At 44.6% G+C, this 13,415-nt stretch overlaps 1 protein-coding gene across 3 annotated transcripts in view; it reads right to left on the reverse strand.

Moving 5' to 3' along the window:
* The window catches only part of LOC146834526 (ferric reductase 1-like), a 594,548-nt gene that overhangs the window by 212,430 nt on the left and 368,703 nt on the right, over positions 1 to 13,415 (reverse strand). The window lies entirely within an intron of this gene.

A 13,415-nucleotide genomic window follows, 5' to 3' on the forward strand; every position in this document is an offset into this window, starting at 1 on the left:
TGGTGCAACGATCTAACAGTCCAGGCATCAATGACTAATGAATCTTACTACTTAAAGCAGGAGTAGCCCCTGATTAAGAGTTGACATGAGACATCTCAGACACTTGTGAAACTGCCAAGGCCACCGCGGCCTCTTCTCTGGTCACCTGGAATCCACCCTGCATCGAAGCTCACCAGCAAGTTACCAGTGGGGTTCCTCGCGTCGATCTTGTGCTGCAGTAACATGCAGAGTCCACTCCCAGTGGCTGATCAGTTATTTGCCGAATGCTTTCTATGTCTGCTTTCAAGACCTCCGTTTTTATATTTCTGGTAAAAAGTGTATGTATGTCTATGTAATGTTGGAAAAGGAAAATACAATAATTAAGAAGAAGGTGTGGTAGCATAACAAATATTCCTAGCTATGGTATTGAGATAGATTTTATCATGTAGCCAGGATCTTTGTTGATGTAGGCCTTGTGGATCGTACAGAGGATAACGATAGGTAAGCTTTCTCTGCGCATGGTGCTCAAATGGGTTCTTCGGAGAGAATACCAATTTAGAAGAAGTGTATCTTTTATCATTAAAACTGCTACCGAAGGTTTCCTAGAGAGCCAGAACCAAATACTACCTCTACTTGCTATTCTATGTCACTCTGCAAAACCTGCAAACGCCAGCTTCTCTATTGAGACCAGTGGGATTTTGCGACATGATAGAGGCAGTCTTTTCTTGCAGGCACAATGAGGCAAGCCCATGACAGCGTTTGAATGATGCATATTCATTCAAAATGGTATTCATTATCTGTGGAGATAGTGCAAGTGGATAGTGGAGGTGCAATGCACCCAGGGACCCTTTTTAGATCATCGTATCACCTGTGCCAAGTTCCCTCAAGACTATGGGGACAGATGCATGCATGGATGGACTGGTAATATAGCTATGCTATTGCTCAGTGGAGAAAGCCCAACCTTTTAGATTTACTGAAAAAGATTTCAAATTTCAAAATGTAAATATAGGTGGGCGAGTCACAAATTTACAACTTTCTCCCTTGATTTGCACTTGTAATCAGGAGCATTCTTCTTGACAGCAAATGGTCAATATTTACAATAGTTCAAATCTTGCTAGGCCGAATTGCTTGTGGTTTAGCTAAGATGTCAAAATGAAGAGGAAGAATAGTTAAACAAGAAATCTGCACCTACAGAAATTAAAGCAGTCAAGATAGTGAATGCCAGTAAAACTTAAGTTGCAAAACTAGAAAAGTAAATGTGATACAAAATGTGTTCTTCATAAATTGTTATAATCTCGAAATTAAAGTACAAAATGGAAACAATTTTCAGGTTAATTGCTCCAAAAAGGCAGATGCCACTAGCTCTGTACCCAAAGGTCGTGCCCCAAACAAGGAGAAATTAAACTTCATGGTTATAAAGAGATATTGTTGCCTAACCACACTGCTAGTGCTCCTATTTCTCCCATTGGCTTGAACACCAACACTCTGCCAACGGCCTCCATCCTAAACACAGGAAATCTGCAAACCTTCACCAGATTTAAGGCAATTCATGTTGGAGTTCCCATCCCTACTCATTTCTACTGGTGTATCCATAGTAGCAAAAATGAATTTCTCTCCTTGAGTGCAAACCTCTTTGCCAAACAAACAACCATCCACATAACAGCCACTTCTGTTAATAGCTTACAAAACCCCTTCATTAAACCGTACATTAAAACCGAGGATTGGACACAACTTCGGCTATATTCCTATCGCTCCACCCATTTCCAATTCTTAACCCTAACCAGTGCTTAATTTGTGCCGGTGCTTTCCGGTGCTTAGCACCGGCCCTTAATTGACAGGGCCGGGTCTAGATTGTGGCTGGCACTGACTGACACCCGCACATCACATTTCTATTTTATTTACCTAAAGTGTGTGCAGCTGGCGTGTTTTGATCTTCTCCCGACCTGAGCTGCGTCCCCCAGAGGAAGAGATTCCTGCATTACCATTTACCTCCTGTCCACTGCTGATCTAAATACATTTTAAATGTGTTGAGGGCGGCGCTCGCACTGCGTACGCGCTTTGCCGGCCAGCGGCCCTGCCTCAGTGGTTCCGACGTCCGTCAGTCCTGCCAGTGCCTGCCCTGAGTGCCACTAACTTGCCTATAGGTGGGCAGGCAGAGATTTGGGCTGGATTTAGTCAGGATGGGGTAGGGGCTGTGCGGCTGCGGCAACGTGCGCACTGCGCAGATTTTTTTTGCACATTGCCAGTGCCACGTGCCAGCATAACCACCGCAGCGCGCGCAGAAGCATGGCACTACCTGCCACGATGAGAGTCATAGTCAACGCCAAGTTGGCCGGAGGTGTGTTGAGGGCAGCTGGCAGCATCGATCAGTCTGGCGTGCGGCAGCCTGGCCAGTAGTGCCAGTACTACTCTTGCCTAATCCGGTATTAAAGGCAGTGCAGGCCCGCCAGCGAAGCCAGTGTGTCGCCGTTGTTTCCAGAGTTCCTGCCGCCCGGCCTACGCCCACAGGTAACGACGACGTACGGGTACGGGGGGGCGGCCGGTACTAACTTTACCTGCAGCAGTGCTAACCATGAAATCATGAAAAATGACATTTCAATCTTCCGTTGACCACCTTTCACCAAATTCCAATTTACTGTGTTCAGTTTCCTTAACTTCAGATACAAACAATTACTACTGTGTCTGGTTGATATTGCTACAATCAATCTGATAGGCTTGCAAAGAGATGCTCCCCACACAAGTCATGCCCCGCATTATGTGAGCTTGGTGTGACCTTTCATGCCATCCAACGCAGGCCCTGAAGTCCTAATACTGTGCCTGTCTAATCATTCCCACTCTTATGAAAATCAACCCAAACAGCGACTTAATTCCCCACTTGTCATATGTGATTGCGAACCTCACTTTCATCCCTGTCCAGACACAGAAACCCAAGTTCGTCGGCTGCACGTTGTCCCTAGCTCATGCATCTACCTGTGACATGAACATCTTTGCAGTATCACAGAAGAGAGCTCTTGAACTGGAGCCGAAAAATGCCCAGCACCCCGCCCCTTCAGCTGTCCATCATGCAGGAAGTGGTCGATCTTTCAAGTCAATTTTGTTAAACACCACAGCGTTATGTTTCCCATTCGCATGAAGAGCGGAAAACGCAACCTTTATGCCTAACCCTGCCCAGCAACATACATTTCAAGCCACTGCCGCATACTTTTAAACCAACCCAGCACTAAAAATAAAAGTTTAGACCCCCTCGTGTATGAGACTGGAATATTCAACATTTGGAAATAAGTTTACAACTGGCCATCCTGAATCAATGTGTGCTGTTCCATATGGATATACCTGCACCAACCTGGGCACCTTGCTCAAAATACTATCCCGATAACCTCCTAAGACCTATAAACTGACAACCTAGTGCCCCCATGACCCTGTAAACTAATATCTGTTCGTCTCTTGACCCCTTCCAGCCTTTCTATATTGTCTCATTTCCCCATTGCACTTGCAAACCCACGATCCCAACTATTGCACCCTGTTGAACTTCAAGAGCTGAATCATCTGGCCTCGCAAGATCAAAACAATCGAGGTCTTCCAAACCCTAGCCTGAAGCACCGAGGCTGCTCATCCCTTTCTGATGCTCATCCCCTTTCTGATTCACCTCATCTTCACTTCTCTTTAACCCCGCTTCAGTACCCATCCAAACCTCTTCTGTTGATTACTCCATCACCACCCAATAGTTGGGATGAAAATACTTGCAGTAATCCATGCCTGGCACTTGTATTACTGACTCTCAAGCAATCAATCAATGGCTTGTAATGAGCAACTGCTCACCCGTAAGTGTCTCAAGGAGGGGGGGGGGGGGGTAAAGCTGCTAGTCCGATGAAAGCGCTTTGGTTCAGTTGAAGAGCCAGGTCTTGAGGTCCTTCCTGAATTGAGGCAGTGATTGCCTGAGGTGGAGAGGCAGGATGTTCTAGGTCTTCGTTCTCCAACCTCCACTCCCATCTACAACCATTGCATCTCCTATTCTCTGTGCTCCTCTCCCCATCACACAGCTCTTCTTGGTTGTAGTCATATAATTGGTATCTCAATACTCAGTGATATCCATGCATGGCAATTTCGCTGCCGTCACCCCTACTGCCCCCCAGCTCTGTGACCACTCCGGCTATCCTTTCCTTCTCTCCTTGTGTACTCAGTCCACTATAATGCCCTTTACTTACCATGGCAGGCTACCTCCAGGACCCTCTACTACTTCTCCGACCAAATACCCTTTCCATTTACCCCACTACTTCCATCCTCATAGCTGTCAAAGGGCTTTTACTTTCAGCGTCATAGTCTCCCATGGCGATGACCTATTGAGGTGGCATTCTGACTTGCCCTCCTTTCTCTACCTGGCATCCACCCCTTTTCTGGTTTCAATCTCACCTCCCATTGACCTAGAGGGCACCAAACAACTCAAAAAGCATGAGTGAAGAACCTTCACCCCTGCTGTCTACATTTCACTATCAGGCCTTTTGCAGGGCACCCATCAGCCTTTCTCAAGCTTCCACCCACCATTAGACATGTTACAGAAACTCTGTTTACCACCTATACCCATCAAAACACCAATCACTTACTTGTCACCTTCCAACTCCCTTACCTTTTCTTCACCACACCACACTCAGCAATGGCTGGCAGGAAGGCCATCTATATCCACCTCTCCTGCCACCATTTGGTGCCACCCATGATTCTGGTGGTCACCTACTCAAAGCCACAAGGACCCAACGCCTTCATGCCAGTGCATGAAATCACCCAAAGCTCTTACAGCTCGCACTCTGGCACATGCCAGGAGCCTATTGACTTGTGCAGGGCAGGGCACCCATCTACCATGATTATTATCCACACAGCAATAAGTAGCTGTCCTTTTGCAGGCACACCAGGCCCAGGGTTAGTCGAAACACACAACTCACTTTCCCAGGACCTCCTGCCATGACTAGCCCCTACCTCTCCAGTCCACCACTCTCTCCAGCAGTATGGCTGCTCCCTGTGCCTCCATGCTTGCCCTAAGTGAATACCCTTTTACCCTCCGCTCTAACTCTTGAAAAGAAGCTTTAACTCCTTCTGCACATCATCCTCAATGGGGAAACGCCCTAATTACTGCATGCAGCTCATTCAAGGCCTTTTCCCATCTCCTCTCTCCTAAAGATTCTCTTGGAGCGCCCGTCTACATTTGGCCATTCTGGCTCAGTGGTGAGCCATGGAACATGCTATTTTGATAACATGCAAACCAACATGACAAGAGTAGACTATCATCCTTGTCTTGAACAGCTCCTCCTCCCCAGCTGGTGTCTGGTAAAATCGACCACACCCCTCAGCCCCCACCACAGAGCACATCTGTTACAAACAGTGCTTAATTTGAGCCAGTGCTTTCCGGTGCTGAGCACCGGCACTTAATTGGTGTCTGGTGCTCGGCACTGGAACCTAATTGTTAACACCACACTTAGGGCAGTCTGCCACAGGGTGGCGCTGCTCATGTAATGTAGAGATGAGCAGTATAGCAGTTGTTTAGGAAAACAATATACATAAATAAATTGCTAATACCTGCCTCCCCAGCCATTCCTTTGGCTTTGGGGACCTGGAATAATCTGAACTGTCGCATATACATGCGAGAGAGATGAGTAGTAGTTGTTTTGGCAGCGATGACAGGGGCGATGGGTGCTGCAAGCTGCAGTGGCCTCCTGGTCAGAGCCCTGGCACTTAATATTTTACAAATTAAGCACTGACCCTAACAGCATGTTTGGAAACCTGAATTACAGTACATTTCAGATAAAACTTTCAACCTCCCTACTTGTTACCCAAAGATCACTTCGCTCTGACTAGATCTCCAAAGCAAAACTCAACATCATTAACTTTATTTAACTCATCCTGTCCGAGTTTACTTCTATTCTCTGCTTCTCCAACTCATTGACTAACCTTATTCACATCCAGAAGGTTATCCAGTGTATCTGTTGTCTCCAACACCCAAGTAGGAGAGAACTCATTCAAAGAGTCACAACCCCTCAAAAATACAAAGGGAGCAATTACTGTGATAGCATGTGGAGTATTGTGATAGCTCCACAACCTGTCTTCAACCTGTGTCTCAAACACCCTGCCTGACAACAACGCCAACTAACTGTTCTCCTTTAGGAGTTTATTGACTCTTTCTACCAACAGACAGGTGCTTAATGCCCAAACAAGAAAGAAAACATTTTATTGCCTGATTATTGAATTGTACTCAGTTAACTGTATACAAACAATTTACCATCCCTTCCAGGTGAAACAAGGCTCACAAGACTACAACTACCACCGCAATGTTAGGCTACTTCATAAACTTGTGAAACACCCACTTAGAATGATAATCCACCAGAACTAGGGCATACCTCATGTGCTCACTGAAAGAGTATGTTGGCCCTATAAAATACATTCCCAGCTTTTCCCAAGGTTTGATAGGGAACTCCAAGGGGGACATTGGAGTATTTAAGTGCTCAAAGGCTTGTCAGCATCATCACAACTCATGCAACCCAACACAAAATACTCAACCTCTGCATCCATTCCTTGTCACCAGTGTAAAGATCTCAATCTCTTTTTAAAGCCAGTCAAACCTATATGACCCTAATGAGCAAACAGGACTAGTCTACTCCTGAATTCGGTTGGCAGAATCAGCAATCATGTAATACCAAATCACCTTCAAAGTAAACTCATCCTTCACTTTAGAAAATCAGTTCACCTCATCTGCAACATCCTAACCCTTATGCCACTTTAGACTAATGAATTTATTTACAACAATATTTGACAACTTTCTTTCTTTACCGCACTCCCCCATTCTTCTTTAGAAACTACACTAGCAGCAATCTTGACACCGTCAACATATCTCACTATACACTCGACAACATCAAGTGCAGCACTTGTGATCCTACCATTAGCAGAGCAATATGACAAAAGTCCGCTCTACAATTCTTTCCACCATGGTTGTGTCTAACCCCAACGTTGAACTCTTGAATTTCTTAAAACAACCTCACAAGTCTGGGGCTGAAGCAGTTGAAAGTCCCTTCATTCAAAAGATACAAACAATATGTATGCTCTGCTAACAAAAAAACTCTCTACCCCATAAACAAGTAGCAAAATGATTATTTGCCCACACACATGCTAATACCTCCCTTTTAATGGTGCTGTAATTCTTTTCTGTGAAAGAGAAGCATCTTAAAGCGAGGAGAAGAAGTGACACAGTGAATGTATCTACAACTTCAGTTTTATCTGGACCAAACAGCAAACAGCACAAGATGCACCTCAAGAGACTGTTCGAGTCCATTAATAACAGTCCCACATAGAATCTCGAACACAGCTCAGGAAATACAATTGCATGTTAACATTCTACCTCTTAAAGAAACAGGAAACAGTGTTGATGCCCAAAATGCCAAGAATATAAACAGCTCATAACACAGAGACTTAAAACAAAATCCTGAAAAAAGTGCCAGAAGAACGGACAGAAGACCAGGACATACCTGCCAGACAGTCTGCCCAAAAAGCTTTGCCAATCCACCGAATTTCACTGTAGCTCCTGCTATGTTCTTCTCTTCAGCAGCAAATCCTGTTCATCAGAATCTCTGAGCTACGGTGCCCGACCTCCTGGAGCGCTTTTTGGCTATGGTTTGCAGCTTCATCTCGCTGGAGGTCTTCAACTCCCAAAATGTTGTCCAAGTCAAAAAATTACATTTTTCAAGGGCTCAACGGCGACAGGCTCCCTATCGATGACAGCCGACTCCTTGTCCTGGAAATCTAGCTTTTCCACTCAGAGCTTTTTCCTGCCAATGTCCATGATTTAACTGAGACATAGCCCAGTGGCTCCCCATCAACGTTGACGTCTCTTTGGATACAGCCTGCTGCTTTGCCCCACTGAACCCTACCTTCTCCTGGACTTAAGCCTCAAAAGTTTTCTAAATCACAAGGTTAGCCAAGACTGGGCCCTCCACCTTATGTATCAAAACAACAATCCATTGCGGTAAGTCTTAACTTGTGACTTTGACACAGTCTCGAGCGACCTGATACCTATGGTTGCACTTTGATCTTTTAGGTGCTATTTTTCACCTAAAACATTTAAAATTCTTAACTCCGGTTCTACTGATTGGATTGAATTTGTTTTGGAGTAATTTTATTTACTAAAATGTTCTGTATTTCTCTAAATTGATGTGAAATTTTTATTGTCTTGTATTTTCACTTAATTACGGTTTGAGTGTTGCACAAATACTTTACACATTGCCTCCAAGTTAAGCCTGACTGCTTTGGTGCCAAGCTATCAGAGCATTAAGCACAGGTTAATTTAGTGACTTTCGTGGATCACCATGACGACAAACGTGGGTTTTTCCCTGAGTGGGTCTCCACCCCCACTTAACCAACAATCCAATTTCTTACACATAAAAAATACCATTCTTTTCATAAAAGCAGGTATCTGTCTGGATGTTCATTTATTGTGGTTCGTGAGTGCATTCTGAGTCTCATGCCCATGAAAACCTTGCACTCACCTCTTTCCCACCACCTCCAAAGCCTTAAACTGCTCAACCCAACTGAGAGGCAAGTGCTGAAGGAGTTTTTGACCCAGTTGCTTTAAGTCCAAAATAGGTCGGGTGCTGGGGCATCAGGAGTAAAAGGCCTCAATCCCACAGTTGGACTCAGTAGATCCAGCTTGTTCTATGGCCCTCTGAAAGGGGTTCTGACATTAATTTACTAGTTTTCAAAGTTTGTATGTGTCCTGTATAGTACAGCACACATGCAAAGTTGGAAAATAAATCTTTTCTCCAATTCTACACCTGCCTTGAGGAGGTGTAATTTTTTTTACACTAATCACTGCCTACCAATATTAGTAGTTAGGAACCTGCAGCAAAACCAATGGGTGGTTGCATAAGACTGCCCCTGTACCACCCACAGTAGGCCTAATTAATGCAACGTAGCGCAGAGTAATGCATAGAGCTACTTTGAATTACAACAAATTTTGTGTTGGAAAGTCAACCTCAATACAACGCTTTCTGCCTGTTTGCATCAATTTTGTGTCTGAAAGCCAGTACAAAGTGTTGATATATTTGGCTCGCAGTTACACCAGGCCAGAATGGGGCCAGTATATGCCATTGCAATACACAGATTTGGGGCTTCCTTCCTAAGCAAACACATCCCTTAAAAACTCCAACACTGTTGCAGTCCTCATACACAACATGCTGCAATTTAATGTGTAATCAACTAATACCAGGACAAACCTTTTTCCTTGTGGCAACAGGTCAAAAGATCCAACAATATCCAGCCCCAACTTAACCCCAGGTTCCTCCAGAACAGCTACTGGTGAAAATGATGTTGTACTAGTTACCTTAGGTTCGTCACTTGCCGCACATAGGATGCAATCTTCAACTTGGCTATCTAATCTGGTCTACCAGTATGGCTCTCTAACTCTCGCCTTGGTCGGAATTCCTTCCTAAATGCCCCTTGTGTGCAAGATTCACAATTTTGTACCATATTCCGACAGGAGGAATCATCTGATTCCCGCAAAAACTCATTTTCACGAACATTCCAAAATACCATCTCTTCCACCACAATATCCTTGAAACTTGGTCACCTTGACACCACCAGAAGGTTGACCAGTTCCCTTACCTCATCTTTGGCAGCCTTCCCAATTGCCACTTCCTTAACCTACATGACATGGTCCATCACCACCTCCTCCCTGTCAGATCTACCAGTAGACATCGTCGACAAACAGTCTGCTGGAATATTCTTGTCACTTGGAAGGTACTGACTTAAAAGTTAAACTCCATCAATCCCTATATCCACATTTTTATTCAGGGAGCAGTATTATCCACATTGCTGCACCCCAACAGCTGTACACGAGGTCTGTGATCCACCCTGAGTACCAATGGTAGACCTCACAACCAAACCATGAAGTGAAGTATTGCCCAGGTACATGCTTCTACCTAACACCCAATAACTGAGTACATTTTCTCAGCACCTGTACGCAAGTGTGAGGAGAAACTCACAAACCTTTCTTCACCATCCTTCACCTGGGATATTACTGCACTCAGTCCCTTCAAACTGGCATCATTCTATAGGAAAGTTTTCTTCATAACATTGAAGTGACCCAGGCTTGTCATTTTTGCAATCTCAACCTTTACAATCTTGAGAGCCTCCTCAACCTCATCAGTCCACTCAAACGGTTCTCCCTTCTTAAGTTGTAACCAGATGAGCTGCACAACGCTGGCAAAATTCATGACAAATTTAGAGTAATACTCCGCCATGCTCATAAATGACCTGATCTGATCTTTGTTGGAAGGAGATGGCGCCATTATGATTGAATCAGCCAATTCAATCTTAGGACTTATTCTTTCTCCAGATATAGTATGTCCAAGATATGCAACTGACCCTACCCCAAATGCAAACTTCTTCCTCAAGGTAAGACCTCTGCCCTTCAATCTGGTCAAGACCGGTCTCAAAACTTTGTCATGCTGCAGCCTATCCTTACCATACACCAGGATATCATCTTGAAAATACATTAAAGACCCAAAGCCCTCCAAAACCAATTTCATCAATTTTTGGAAGCACGCTGCCACTGAGGCCATTACAAATGATGGTCTCCTAAATCTATATGCTCCAAAAGGTGTGACAAAATAATTGAGGGTGGATTCAAGCTAGCCTGGCTGATGAGGGGTGTTACCCCGAAACCGGTCCCAGGATGCTTGTTTCCACTTCAGGGAAGACCTGGCTTGGCAGTTCGGGCTGGACTGTTCCTAATAGGCACAGGGTCAAGACTGATTTGCATATAGCTGGGTCCGAACTGAGGTGGCAAAGTGAGCTAAAGAAGGATGATGGATTGAACCTAGATCTGTGACTGGGGGTTAGTATCTGAAAAGTTTCAGCGCTCTGTCCAACATCTATTCGTGTTTGCTTTCCTCATGCAACATAACCTGGTGGTAAGCGGCAGACACATCCATAGCACTTAACACTGTGGCCTCTTTCAGAGTAGTAAGAGCCTCTGTGATTTTCGGCAGAGGTTGATGATCAACCTAGATATATTGGTTGAGATGTCTGAGATCCACGCACATTCGTATCTTGGCCCCTTTGTCTTTTGGGGCATGAACTATTGGGGCCAACCACTCCGAGCACTCTATTTCCTCAATGGCCCCATTTTGCAAAAATGTGTTTAATGCCTTCTGCAAGGGCTTAATCATAAAGTTAGGCATTTTCCTTGCCTTGTGCACAACTGGCTTGGCTTTTTAAAGAAAAAGAATTATGCTCAAATCCTTTGGGAAGGCCTACTTTATCACTGAATACGTCCGGGAACTCAGTCACCCAGCCAGTGTCTTCCCCAGTGGTGGCTACAATCATAACCTGATTGGGAGAATTGGGGTTCAAGACAATTCCCAAATCCCTTTCATGCCTCTACCCCACCAAATTGTCTCCCCTCTTGGCCACATATATTTTCCCCACAGTCTCCCTCCCTTTGAAATTTATTATCATCACTGTGTAGCCTACGAAGTCTATCTTCATCCCTCTGTATCCTTCTGGACTAATGTCAGGTGGTAGTAACGCAATGCCACTCTTGCCTCAAATAGCCTCCTAAATTTTGTCCCCACTAACATGAACAGAGACCCTGAATCTGCCAAAACTGTGAGGTTTTTCCACCTATTCCTACTTCACACACAGGCATCGGTATATGGTCACTGTCAACTGTAACTTCCACCTGCTTAACATCTGTGGAGGAAGACACCCTATGCAAGATGACATTCTGACCCTCATCAGGCATGTCCCACACCTGGTGCACTTTCTCACTATTGCAAACCCGGGCTAAGTGCCCCTTTTTCCGCAACTGCTACATACAACATTCCAGGCAATACAATTAGGACTGTTCGATTAATGATAAGAGCTGCCACATGTAAATCATTAGAATTTAGAGTCCTTCCCACGGTTTTCCGAGGAATTTGATTGTTACTCTGCACTTTGTCAACTGCCAACCTGTCAGCAGACACCTTATCAGGGAATGTAGACACTCAGTCCACTAAATGATGTGCTCTCCCAAACATTTTCTTGACCCAACCAGATGCATGTTCCATGCCTTCCACAATCTCGATGGCTTATTTAAGTGAAGGATTCTTTACTAACAGTTTTTCTTGCACTCTCAGGTCATTTGTGCAAATCACCAATTGATCCCTGATAAGGGAATCCGCCAATTCACAAAATTCACAGGTCCGTGCAAGTTTTTTTTTTTAGAGAAGCCACGTGGTTGGCTAACCTGTTTTTTAGTCTGAGCCCTCATGAAAAACGTGTGCCTCTCCATCACAACATTTATATGTAGACCAAAGTGTTTCTCCAGCACGGTGACAGACATTTCCAAAATATCTCTTGGACTACCTTGTCCAGTGCCAGTTTCAATCTCATCCAGGCTCTCATAGAAGTTGTGCCCTTTCATGTCCAAAGTATGCAGCAGCACAGCCTACTTCCTTGCCGCCAAAGTTTTTTCCCTCAATTGCTACCAAATATATGTCAAAATGGCACTTCCACCTTTTCAATGGCAAAATGGGCTCACCGGATTCTGAAACGAAATGCAGGGGTTGAGACATGTTCACTACTGCCATGTCATGGCACTTGCAAAATAACCTAATACAATAAACTAAGGAAATTAACTAAAACAACAAGTAAAAGTAACTAGTCAAATAAACAAGCTAATAAAATAAAATCATGAAATTCACGCTTTTACTGTCTAAATGAGACTGCTTCTCTGTGTCCAGAATTCACCATCCTTACAAATTTCCTCTCCTCCTGCACGTCGAACATCGGGTGTTTTTTTGTTTTTTTGTTTGCTGCCGCGAGCTCCTCAGCTCAAAACTGCCTGTGTTTACAAAATGCGCTTCAAATGCGCAGGAGATGTTGGTAACTTTCACTTCCTGGTTGCCATCAACCCTCACAGCTGAATCAGGAACTGTTGTTGAAGCTATCCTCCCACAAACCAATGTGACGTTGATGCAAATTGGCTCACACAAACAATGCCTCTCACTGTTGCCCTATGTCCCAGAAACTTGGTAACAATGCGATCATGCTGCATGAACGTCACAGGAGCACTGATCGGCTCTAGCACACGGTGCTGGCTGCGGGTAAGTGGCATTAGTGTGGTAATCAACAGAAATCGCTGTTAGCAGGAGCTGAAGCCATTTTGGTTGTGGCTGCCATATTAGTTAGCCACGTGCTAGCCATGTGCTTCTTCCGTCTTAACTGGCGCCTGCTTTTCTATTCTGCTTGAGTCATCAACTATAGTTAACTCCTTCAGCACTGAGCCAGAGCAATGTATGCTCAGAAAGGCCTGCAGCTGCTAGAATGCACCCGTCTTCGAGTGTAACTGTTAGGCTATTTTAACTGATGTAAGCAGTTTGGTTTCTCCTCCCACTCTGCTGGCGAAGTGATTCCTG

The sequence above is a fragment of the Triturus cristatus genome, chromosome 4_2, assembly GCF_964204655.1.
Source record: "Triturus cristatus chromosome 4_2, aTriCri1.1, whole genome shotgun sequence".
NCBI lineage: Eukaryota > Metazoa > Chordata > Amphibia > Caudata > Salamandridae > Triturus > Triturus cristatus.